This window comes from Otolemur garnettii, unplaced genomic scaffold (genome assembly GCF_000181295.1).
Source record: "Otolemur garnettii isolate 467f Iridium unplaced genomic scaffold, OtoGar3 scaffold00037, whole genome shotgun sequence".
In the NCBI taxonomy this organism is placed as follows: domain Eukaryota; kingdom Metazoa; phylum Chordata; class Mammalia; order Primates; family Galagidae; genus Otolemur; species Otolemur garnettii.
The window spans coordinates 12,991,352-13,003,988 of record NW_003852432.1 but is presented as its reverse complement, the minus strand read 5'-3'; the positions used below and the strand labels follow the sequence as shown (position 1 = coordinate 13,003,988).

Here is a 12,637-nt window from a genome sequence, read left to right as displayed (position 1 = left end):
CATCTTCTTCCACAGCTACTAAGTGCTGCCCACTAACATGCACAGGCCCTGAACCACCTTCAACCATAGGACCACAGGTGGTGTTATCTCAAATCCCCCAAGAGAAACCGTTGGCTGTACGGACATTTTCAAAGTTGCCAATGTTACTTTAATTGGACTCCCTTCATAATTCATTGCCTCTGCTTCAACGATGTGCAACTCATCCTTTGCACCAGCCCCTAAACTGACCGTTCTTAAAGATAACTGGTGCTCATTTTCATCATTATCCACCTTACAGTGATAATATTTGTTGGCCTTTAGTTCACAACTGCAAAGATAGTTCTGAGGGCTCAAGGGGCTCATGTCCATGCCCATCGAATCTTCCATGAGGTGGTGGCACACACTTAGGTGGGCGAGAAGGCGGACAGAGATAAATGACTACTGCTCCAAAGAACAGCCGTGCAGGACGGAATCACGCCAGGCATCATTTACCTTTTATAAGTAAGACAGCTAAGTCTAGGCCAACTGTTGCAAAGCTTTGATGATTTGAACCATGTTATCAAGCCATTTACGATATCAAAAACCAAAATTTGTGCCAGAAATTGATGATGAAAACTGGTTTACAGATGTAGTACTTTTAGTGGATTTAAATGCTCACTTAAATGAGTTAAACATGTATCTTCAAGGTAAAAACGAACTTATCCATATGTTTTAAACCAATAACAGCATTCCAAAGGAAACTGAAATTACGGCAAGCTCAAATTAAGGCAAATAATTTTATGATTTCAACATGTTGGCTAAACAGTCCTGTGAACAGCAAAAAAATATGCAGGCTTGCTTTTCAATTTAATACAAGAATTTGTGGAAAATAGATTTTAAGATCTCTGGGGAAATAATCAATATTTTGGTGCATTTGTGGCTCTATTTTCAGTTGATATGAGTATGTTACCTGCCAATTTTCAAATGGAATGCATAGAGCTGCAATCTGACATTCAACTTAAAGAAAAATTGGATCATGTCCCTTTACTGGACTTTTATAGGTCTTGTCTTCCCGGAGACAAATATCCTCACTTCATAATCATGCCTTACTCATGTGATCCCTTTTTGGCAGCACGTATTTTCAAGAATGAAACCCATTAAGAGTAAAATTAGAAACAAAATATCTGATGTATACCTTGAGAACTTACAACTACTGAGAATTGCAACTACTTCCATGGAACCAGATATGGATGTGTTAGTTTCTAAAGTACAATGTCAAATATCCCAGTAGTTTGATGATGTCCACCTTTTTGTCTTCTTTGAGACAGAGTTTTACTCTGTTGTCTAGGGTGGAATGCCAAGTTCACAGCAACTAGGCTTCAGCCAAGTTCACAGCAACCTCAAACTCCTGGGTTCAAGTGATGCTCCTTTTCTCAGCTTCCCCATCAGCTGGGACTACAGGTGCCTGCCACAACTGCTGGCTAATTTTTTTCTACTTTTAGTGGAGATAGAGTCTGGCTCTTGCTCAGACTGATCTCAAACTTTTGAGTCCAAAGATCCTTCTGTCCTGGCCTCCCAGAGTGCTAGGATTATAGGAGAGAGCTGCCACATCTGGCTTTATTACTTATGTGTTTACATTTCCTGTGTCAGTGGTCACAAACTTGGAACCTGCTTGATAATTTTAAAAGACTCTCTGAACGTGCTACAAATCAAGATTATTATGTGAGTGTTTTTTTGTTTATCTGCAGTGGCAGATATCACGTAAATTTTGTAGCGACCTTTTTTTATTTTTTGTTCATATGCTTTCATTAGTGTTTGTATATTTTATATGTGACCTAAGACAATTTTTCTTCCAATATGGTCTAGAGACACTAAATGTTGGATAGCCCTACTTTGAATAATTTCTGAGTTATATGTAATACCTAACACACGGGTACAATTGTATTAATGCTAAGTAATACAATGTGAATAGTCATTATGCATTACTTTTCAATTATTTTGTTTGTTTTTAATTTTTGATCCTAGTTTGGTTGAATCCATGAATATTGAACCTGCAGATATTTTAAGTATGTATAGCATTTGATGCTGTCCAGCGTATCTCTCTTATGACCCCTGTTGCATAATGCCTTAGGATTACTATTAAATAATTTCAGGCAGAATCATCTTATTTGCTCTGAAATTCCCCTTAGTGCTAAGCTCATTCTTTAGACTATAGCAGGTATTTATATATACATATTTAGTAAATTGAGATGAATGAAATGAATAAATGCTTTGTAATATCAAGCTTATTTATATCAAGTACACATATTCAATATATCTCCTATCATCAAAAGTTTGCGTGTTTTCTATTTTTTCTTTTTTCACTGTTTCTGATGAATATGTACTGAGTGAATTTGTCCAGCACGGAAATAAGTTCTAGGAAATTTTAAGAAACTAACTAAAAGAAATAATAATAAAAAAACAAAACCATGGCACCTCCTCTCAGGGAACTAATTCTCATGTCACATAATGTCAACCCTATCTCCGTTTTTATTTGCCTAATGCCTTTCTACTTTCAAAGACCATTTGTCTATATCTAGTTTTTTGGAATTTTATCATTCTCTACAAAGAGTGGAAACTTGACCATTTTTGTAGAAATTGCAATATATGCCTCCATTTGTCATTTCCACTTATTCTTTACTTCATCTGTCTATTTCAAAGAAAGATTAAATTAAATTGTACCTTTAAATACTGAGAAGACACGTGAAATGATAAAAATTCAGAAGCAGCAACAGAGTATGTGATGATCTGTAGTTCCTAGCTAAGGTGGGAATGTCTGAGAATATTTGCTTTCTGGGTCTATACTTCCTATATACCTCAAAATTGTAGAACAATTTGAGAAAATCCAATTTGGAATGTCTACGTTGTTATCAATTAGGAAATATTCCATGATATTTGTAGTTGCACTGATGTATACATTTTACTGCTATATAAATTCTCTAAAGAATTTGAGAGCTAACAGATTCTGGTCAGGTAGTTTTGCAGATGAGTTGACGCTGGCACAAGTCCCAATGATGACAAATTTACTAAGTAAAAGAACTTTGAGCAGAACACCAAGTTCATGACTCTCAGCCAGTCTGGGAGTTCTTTTCCTTACAGCGTGCTTTTAAAAACATCATGTAAGCTGTTTTATTACTTTATTTTCTATGCTATGTATCTTTATTGTCGCAGCAATTCTAACACAATTGCCTATGTACAGCTAGCCTGTCTGAATGACACTAGATGGGGTTACCTTAAAGGACATCTTAAGACATTCATTTATTCGATTCATTCAAAAATATTGACAGTGCCTACTTTGGGCCAGGCAACTTGAAAGACACAGAAAGTATTCTGAAGTATAACAGACTTGGCCTCTGACCTTTAACTGATAAAGTTTCATAAACTATTTTTCAAACTTCTTCTTTAAACCCTCCAGCTCCTTGGAAATACATCAAGAACAAGGCCAAAAGCTAAAGAAATTCCTACAAATCGCCAAGAAAATTTTTAGAGTGGTTCATTTATTGATATGTATCTGTTTTTAACATTGTCTTGGGGAGGATTTCCTTTAAAGAAAGAACTCTGAATCTAGTGTAGGAGAATTGATTAACTTATAGGCAATCATGAACTGTATTTGAGATAAAAGGAGGTCATGTTATTATGCATCTGCAGGAATAGACAGTTTTCTCCAAATGTACTGAAAATACATTTTGGACATTTTCTCTCCATTTTTATGTTGTGTACTCACTCCCTCAGATATTTTGGTAATTTTTACAACATCAAAACTAAGCTGATCATCATGTTGAAGAAAAAGCTCTGTCCTGATAAATGTAAAGATTTGGCATTGAAGAGGATGCTTTCTTTTGGAATGATGTGACAGTTTTATTTTACAGTCGATATGGTTTTGCATTGAAGCATTTTTTGGCATCATATGACTGGAATGAGTGACTACAATGTTGTGTAGATTATGAAGCGACTTTGGAACACTGTACTCAATTGGAATCTTCTGACTAGATGTCTTAGATTTCATCATCATGTGAATAATACTGAATGCTGAGGTCTGTCTTGTTTGTGCCATTGTGAAATTTGATTTCACTGTGGTCATGAGACATAAGTACTCTGCCTTTCCGGAAAGCCCTTGGATTTCTTAGCTGCTTGAGGCCATTCATCATATGGCCCTGTGACACTGCCCAGGGTATTTAAAACCACATACAAACAGCTCTTGATGCTTTCATTTACTCAGCAACAAGATGATCCTCAAAGATTCCTCAGAAATCTAAAAGACAGTCTGGGTTCACATTATGAGTTTAGGTCATTCGGTTGATGAACAGCTACTTAGCAATGATACCTGATGATTTGTCAAATGGCTACAAATTTTATTTCATCTGTATCTTCCAGAACTGAGGGACTTTCAGAAGTTTATCCAAACTTCAGCGTCTATTACAGGGCCTTTAAAAATAAGAGCTCCGCAGTACGCTTATAATGTAAATGTGTTGATTACAACTAAAGTTGCTAATTTTTTTTTTACCTATATAATCTGTACTCTGATGATGAAGATGTCAGCAGGAAGGATCTTACTTAATAAAAAAGAAAGAAAACCTTCTAAGTTTTATAATGTAGTCCTCTGAAAATGTGAGTTTTTTGGTAAATTTCCACTTCAAAACATAGAAATAACATTTGATGAATAGTAGAAAAGTAACATGTTTAAGTTAATAGATACTGAAAGTTATGTATTTTTATAAAGATTTTCCTATGCATTCAATATGATGAAGTCATAACATGTGTGTTCTACTCCTAACATACAGTCATGACATGTTGATGATGGTCCCAAAGGAATTGTTATAAGATTGTCACTGAATATGAATGAAGAATAATACATATATGTTACAGGTTCAATATATAACAAGAGTATAAAAGGAAAAATACATGGTTTTGTTGATCCTCATTCACTAAAAATGCTGAACCAACCAAAAGAGACATCTGGTTTAAGTCTGAGCACAAATTTGATATATAGGACAAACTTAGCAAGGCTTTATGACTTCATTGATGCAGCAAAGGAAGGGTATCAGTAGTATTTTTTTTAATGGAACATTAGTGAGTCCATAAACATAAAAATAATATAGATTGAGTAACATAACTCGTATTTTAATAAAATAAAATGCTTGGCAGACATTTGTATCTGTGATCTATTGATCAATATATAGGCCTTAGGATGTCTGTTTCTGTTATGGAGGAATAAATTCCTAAGAGATCAAATATCCCCCAGATGACAGCTATAAATTTTAGAAAAAACACAAAAAACAACTACCTGAAGGCTGTGAATATGTACCATGAACAAGACCTGAGAGATTTTGGAGGGGAGTCAAACTTGAATTAAGGAAATTGTACTCTGTGAGTTGCTGGATTTTTTAAACTTTGGACTGAAAGTGGAAAGTTGAAACTACAAGAGAAAGCTGATAGTCTTTCTGGCCTAAGAACTCAGAAGACAGACTCAAAGGTCACTGCTGTTATAGGAAAATGAAGGGTAATTCTGGGAGGAAAAGCACCAAAAAAGGGGGAAGACCGATTCCCCTTGGCATCGATACCCCGAGTTCAGCCCAAGTTTCTGAACCATGCATAAGGACAAAACAAAACAAAACAAAAAAGGAAACAAATGAACTAAGAGTGGGGAAGCCACAAGTGAGGTAATGTTTTCATTTTGAAAATCAGATCACGGTAATTGGCTGGTCTAACAAAATACCAACACTCTTCCAAGGAATGTGATAGAATGCAGTCTCCACAGCAAGGCATGTACAAAGTCCAGGATGCAATCTAAAGTTACCTGGCATGCAAACAGTCATTAAACTGTGGTATATTCTCAAGAAAAGGACACTGAATAGAGGCTATCTTAGTTTTCTCTTGCTGTATAATAAATTGACAGAAATTTAGCAGCTCAAACCAACATACATTTTTTTTATTTCTCAGATCCCACAGCCCAGGAGTCTAGACAGCTTAGCTAAGTCTTCTGCTCCGAATTACAGAGATACAATCAAGGTGTCAACTTGGCTGACTTCTCATCTGGAGGCTCTACTCTTTCCAAACTCATTCAAATTGTTTGTAGAATTCACTTCTTTGTATGGCTGAGGGCACCAACATTTTACTGGTTGTCAACAGAAAGCCACCCTCAGAGGGTGATCTGTTAGTTCCCAGAAGCTTCTAATAGTTCCTAGAGCCCACCTGCAGCTCCTTGTCATATGGGCTCATCCAATATAGCTTTTCACTTCATAAATAATTGATGGAAATAAAATGAGAAATAAATAATTTCATAATCATAGTAGAATATTAGAATTTTACTTTACCCTACTTATGAGATATTAAATTACCCAGTTACAGTTTCATGGATACTGGCTGAAAATACAAGACTCCTAGGTCAGAAAAAAAGCTTTTTATTTTTCACAATAAGCAACATAAGTATTATCACACTGTCATCAGTTCCTCTTGCCCTCAACTCTCATAGTGGACACAGATAGATGGGTGGATATGTGCTTGAGAAATACTGAGATCAGAGAATCCACAGCTTTTATTACAAGCAGTGAGTGAGTATATTGTTTTTCTGGAGGTCAGGGGTTGGTACTGTATCTCTCAAAGTTACCCGTGCCCTTAATAACCCTAAGAACTGGCCTAGTTAAAAAGGGATCAAAGCTCAGCTATACTGGCACTTCTAGCAAAATATACGAGAAGGCAAGAAGCCAAAGAGAATTATATCTCACAAGAGAGAGTTATAACCTCACTTTCTCCACAATTGGTAGAAAGCTAGGTGAAATATCAGTAAACACATAAAATATCTGAAAAATCCTATAAAAATTGAAGCCAACTGATGCACATATTAACAGAGCACTATATTCAAGTGTAGCACTCAGGCTATGCTTACCAAGATGCAGCATGCTCATTCGCAGGGCAATGAAGCAAGTCTCAATACATTTAAAAGCAATGCAGTCATACAGAGTAAATGCTCTGACTAGGAAAAAATTAAGTGAGATATGTATAACAATAAAATATCTCAGGGCCACTAAAAGTATTTGTAAAATAACAACTTGCTGCTAAGTAATTCATAGGTCTTAGAAGAAATGCACTGAAAATAAGAAAACATTTTTAATTGAGTGATAGTAAAAATACCATATATCAAACTTGATAATCTCGTGATAAAGCACTGTTTGGAAGGAAAAATTATAGCTTTAAATCTTTATATGTGTAAACGGGAAAGTTCTAAATCAATGATCTCCCTTAAGAAACTAGAAAAATTAGAACACGTTAAATCCAATAAGTATAGAAATAATAAAAGTAAAAGTAGAAATCAGTGATGCTTAGATGACCAATAGAGACAATTTTAAAATTTAACACGTGGTCCTTTGAAAATATCAACAAAATTTATGACCTTCTAGTTAGACAGGTGAAGAAAAATACAGAGAGAATGAGAAGAGAGAGACCATGCAATGTCAAAAATGAGTGGTGGATTGTCCTGGCATGTCCTATAGATATTAAAAGAATAACAAAAGGATACTAAGAATAGCCTTAAGTCAAAAAATTTAGCCTCTTCACTTTACCAAAATGGACACAATATGAAATAGAAAATCTGTGGTTTAGGTATTGGCAAAGATGTCTTAGAAAAGACTCACACAGGCAGGGCGCCCTTTCACGTCTATAATCCTAGTAATCTGAGAGGCAGAGGTAGGTGGATTGTTTGAGCTCAGGAGTTCAAGGCCAGCCTGAGTAAGAGCCAGATCCCCATCTCTACTACAAGTAGAAAAACTAGCCTGGCATTGTGGTGGGCTCTCTACTTCAGTATTTCTCACAGGCTGAAATCAAAGCATCAGCTGGGGTGTGGTTCCATTGGAAGACTCAAGGAGGCAAGAATCTTCCTCTAAGCTTACTCACCTGGTTCACGGCAAAATTCAGTTTTTCAAGAGCTGCTGGGGGAAGGTCACCCTCAGTTCCCTGCTATAAGGAAGACAGAGCGAGTGCCAACATGGGAGAGGAAAAGAGAGAGAACGAAACAGAAAGAGAGAGAGGGAGACATCACATAAGATGGAAGTCTCAGGCTTTTGAAACCTAGTCATAGAAGAGCTATCCCATCATTTTTTCCTTATTGTTCAGTAGAAGTAAGTCACTAGGTCCAGTTCACATTCAAGGGAAAGGACTGACTACACATACGGTGAGGATCAAGGATGTTCCTCTGAGGATGTAACTTACCAAGATATTTACCAATGTGTTGGGGAGAGGAAATACTAGGTGTGGAGAAATATTTTACACAAGTTATATTTTCTGCCCTTTAGTTTGCATGAGTTCCTTTACCTTAATGCTGAAAAATTTAGAGGATCCTATAAAGAAAATATAACTACGTTTACATGTATTTTTATAATGAATAGTTGTTAAGTGTTTAATATAAACAGTGATGCACAGGGGACCAAAGTCATCTCCCAAAGGCATAAATTATAAATTTTTGAAGTCAAATGCTAAAGGTAATATGGTCTACCTAAAGTAAAATAACTTTGATTTTTATTAAAATAACTTTGATATATTAAAAGAAATTTGAATTTTACTTGACTATATCATTTTCAGAATTATAAATTTGTGCATGGTATATTTTAATAGTTTAGATAACACAGTTGATAATATAATAAATGTGACTTGATTGTAGGAATAATTGGTTTGATATTAAAATGAAACTTATTGGTTTGATATTAAAATGAAACAAAATCATCTCAGGCTACCAAAAATAATTATTTAACTTTGAAGTTAGTTTATTGCAGCATTGATTTTTAAAAAGATTATTAGTTACATTACTAATACTATGCATTTAAAATATCTAGGGAAAAATTTGTTTGAGAATATCTGTAATATAGAAAAAGTTATATCTCTTTCATTTAATATTTTGAAATTATTATTGGGTTGTTAATGGAAACACTAAATTCCATGTGCATAGACAGGTAAATTTTTTATTAACATATTTATTAGTCAAGTTTCTAAGTCATTTCTAATTCTGAAGCAAAATTCTTTTAAATAGAGGTTATCACTTTTTAGAGTGAATCTTAGCAAACCCAAAGAATGATGTTAAAGCCATCAGAGACCAAAATATGAATTTTCTTCATTTTATCTCGCTTGAAATGTGCAATTTTTTATATATCTGTTGCCTTGGGTCAAAGGCCACTAGGGAAATATTTCAAACTGCTGGTTGTTTTGCTCTAGTATTTCAGCTTTCTCTTGGGTTCAGGCTTAGGTTGTCTAATTAATCAAAAGTCTTCTCTTTGCCTGTTATTCCATTGTGTACCCTAAGTGGAGGAAGGCGCTGGGGGACAAATGTGGCTCTTCGACTTAAGAAGAGCTCTGTAGCACTTTAAGGGTGAAGAAAAGAAGTGATTTATGATCCTTAAGTTCAAGTAAAAATCAAAATCATAATTTGAGTTATTTAAGAATCCTCCATAGCCTTGTTTTAAAAGTAGTTGTGCTTACTTTGGGAATTACACTAAATTTGAAAATGTCTTTTACAAAGTGATGCTAAGAAAACTTCAGATCCTCAACAAGGACTGAGTGATTCATCAGGAAAGAAAATCTGGGGTCCTTAAGAAGTTGCTTTTGTTTGGTTTTGAATGCGTTCTTCCTTTGTATGACAGAAGTTCGGTCTTGGTAATGCTTAGTGATCATAGACAATGTCCCTTAGTATCCTGGGTCTCAGAGTGAACCAAATGGAATATTCTAAAGTCATTCTAACAATTTTAAATGGCTTGGTTTCATTTTGTAGTGGTTTATTTCAACTTTACCTTTTTAATAATCTTTGGCCTTAATGGTTATGTTTTATATGGTTTTCTTCCAATATATGAGAACTGAAAATCAAGTTCACGATCTCATCCTAAAGTGCCAGGATGATATATTACCTATGATGTAACACAGCTTATTGTTAAATATCACTAACGTCACCTTCAAAGTACTTTCTCTGGAAAGCTATGTACAGATGCCAGCACCTAGACCACCCTTCAGAGCAATTTTGGAACTCTTTTTCTAGAATGGCCATCAGAGCTATAGTATTATCCTTGATGTCCTGAATGCCATGAAAATGTCCTTCCTTCAACATTTCCTTTATTTTCTGGTAAAGAAAAAGTCCCTGGGGGGGCATATCAGGTGAGTAAGTAGGGTGCTCCAACACAGTGGTTTACTGGCTAGACAGTGCTGTGTGACTGGCGCATCTCGCGATATTCCGAGCCATACCTTTCCCATGCCGAGATTTTCAGTAGAGATTTTCCTAACTTTTACTGTCCGTGTTTACCTGGCCTGATACGCTTCTCACAGTCAGCCAACAATTTTGACACACAATCTGACAAAATTTTGCAATGGTGTCATCAGCTCTGCTCCTGACTGGCCACTCTGACCTCTCCTCATCGGCGACACTTTCTCTCCCCTCAGAAATGTATTTAATCCATTAGTACCCTGCCATTTTTCTCCATGGCATTATACTCATAAAATTGGACTAATATGTGCCTGATTTCACTTCCACTCTTGCCAAGTTTAATAAGAAGTTTAATGTTTGTTCATGGCTTTAATTCAAGCTCTGACATTCTCACTATGGCACAAAAACATGCAACGGCAATAATGAAAGCCACTCAGCAGGACACTCCCACACAGTGACATGAACTCAGCTATGAGAAACACTGATGTACCCAGCTCATTAACATTAGCGAATTATTTGTACAGTGCCACCACGTAAGTGCATGAACAGTGGCAAGTTCACAAACTTAATTGTCAAGACTAATAGTTTAACAATTATGACTTTATAATTGTTATTCATTCTCTTTTTCTTTTTTTTTTATTAAATCATAGCAGTGTACATTAATACCATCATGGGGTACAGTGTACTGTTTCTATACACAATTTGAAATACTTTCTTCCAACTGGTTAACATAGCCTTCAGGTCTTTTTCTTATTTATTATGTTAAGACATTTATATTCTACATTTAGAGAGATTCACATGTATCCTTATGGGATGAACCATAGGTGTGATCCCACCAATCACCCTCCCCCTCCCCTCCCTCTCCCCATCTCTTTCTTTTTAAAAAAAAATTATCTTTGCACATTAGTGGGTGCTGCAAATACAGTTTTCTTGATCAAATAGGGATCCAGGAAAGATTTTCTGCTCTTTAGAGCATAAAAGATAAAGATTATAGGATAAAAAGAGACAGACCACGCCAAGGGCCTCTGGCCAATGTCGCACCCCAGCAGCACTATGGGATCTATGAAGTGCAACAAAATTGCAGTTTATGGGGAAATAAAGTGAGCCTTCAAAGCATACTTTTTTTTTTTTGTGCCATTGGATTTTTCCAGCACCATATAACCAATAGCATCAAAATTATAATTTGTTCATCATGTTCATATAGTGTAGAAGATGGAGATTCTTTATCTGATCATTTGGGGGTAACAGCACGAATTGTTTTACAAAGTAAAAAAAAAATTAGTATAGAAAGCCCTCTAATAGAATTCTACGATGATTAAACACTTCTGGAAGGTATGGATAAGGTCCTATTTGATGCAGGTATACATGTTACACAAACTCAGAGAATAGGCGTGAGGTTTGGAGTTTTCGGCATGCGCCCGGGACCACCTTCTCCTGGAGCATCACACTCCTCCTGTCTTCATCCTTCCTGGGCTTAACTCCTTCTCATAGTGTCTATTTTTTTAAACAAAGCTTGGAGAAAAATAGGTACTGATTTAGAAGTAGGAGTTGAAATCTTTTCTCTTTACCTGAGAATCTACACTAAAGATTATAGGATGAAAACAGACAGACCACACCAAGGGCCTCCAGCCAATGTCGCACTCCAGCAGCACTCTGGGGCCTATGAAGTGCAATTTAGGGGTCTTAGCAACTAAAGAATCTTCATCTTCTAATCATTTAGAACATTTTGGTCATGGTTGATATGCTCAGATTATCTCCAACTGCAGCTTCAGCAGATCAGTCGTGATTTTTAAGGGCCTCATGCATTTACCGCCCTTCTGCAATTCTTATTTTCCCTGGTCTGTCTCGGTTCGCTCTCTATGCATGAAGCAAGTCTGCTTATTGTCTGCTGTGTATGTTATGACCATTTCCATTTCTGCCTTCAATCATGTTCTATGTGACATGTGCCACTGTGTGCCTTAAATCTCCCTCTCTTCCTTCACCACACAAGCAGGGAAGGACAGTGACAGCATGGAGAGACTCTGAAGGCCAGTGCCCCAGGCCAGAGAAGCCAGGCAGCTGAAAGGGGCACTAACAGAGAGCTTCGAGGGGAAGGGCACATTCAGCTAATTCAGCAACAGGAGATTTTATGCCCGGTTCTTCAGTCACACGGCCACCAACAGGGAAATCTTTGGAAGTCCTAAATATAACTTAAAGGGTGCCCCTGTTTTTGCCATCACTTACGAATAATGGATTCATTTACAGCCTTTATCCAGATAACTGGAGATGTCTAGAAACTTAGGCTGCGGGTGCTGGCTCTGTAATTAACTCACTAAATGCCCTTTGCCAAGTCATTTCACGTTCCTGGGGCTTTCACATTCTGTTCCCTTGCAGGTTTTGTTTCCTCTCTCTGGAATTCCCTCACCTCTCTGACAGGCAAGCTTTTACTCATCACTGACACTCAAGGTGGTATCATCTCTCTGA

General features: G+C 36.4%; 1 pseudogene; it reads right to left on the bottom strand.

Moving 5' to 3' along the window:
- The window catches only part of LOC100962563, a 1,048-nt pseudogene extending 682 nt beyond the window's left edge, over positions 1 to 366 (bottom strand).
- Between the last annotated feature and the right edge of the window lie 12,271 nt (positions 367 to 12,637).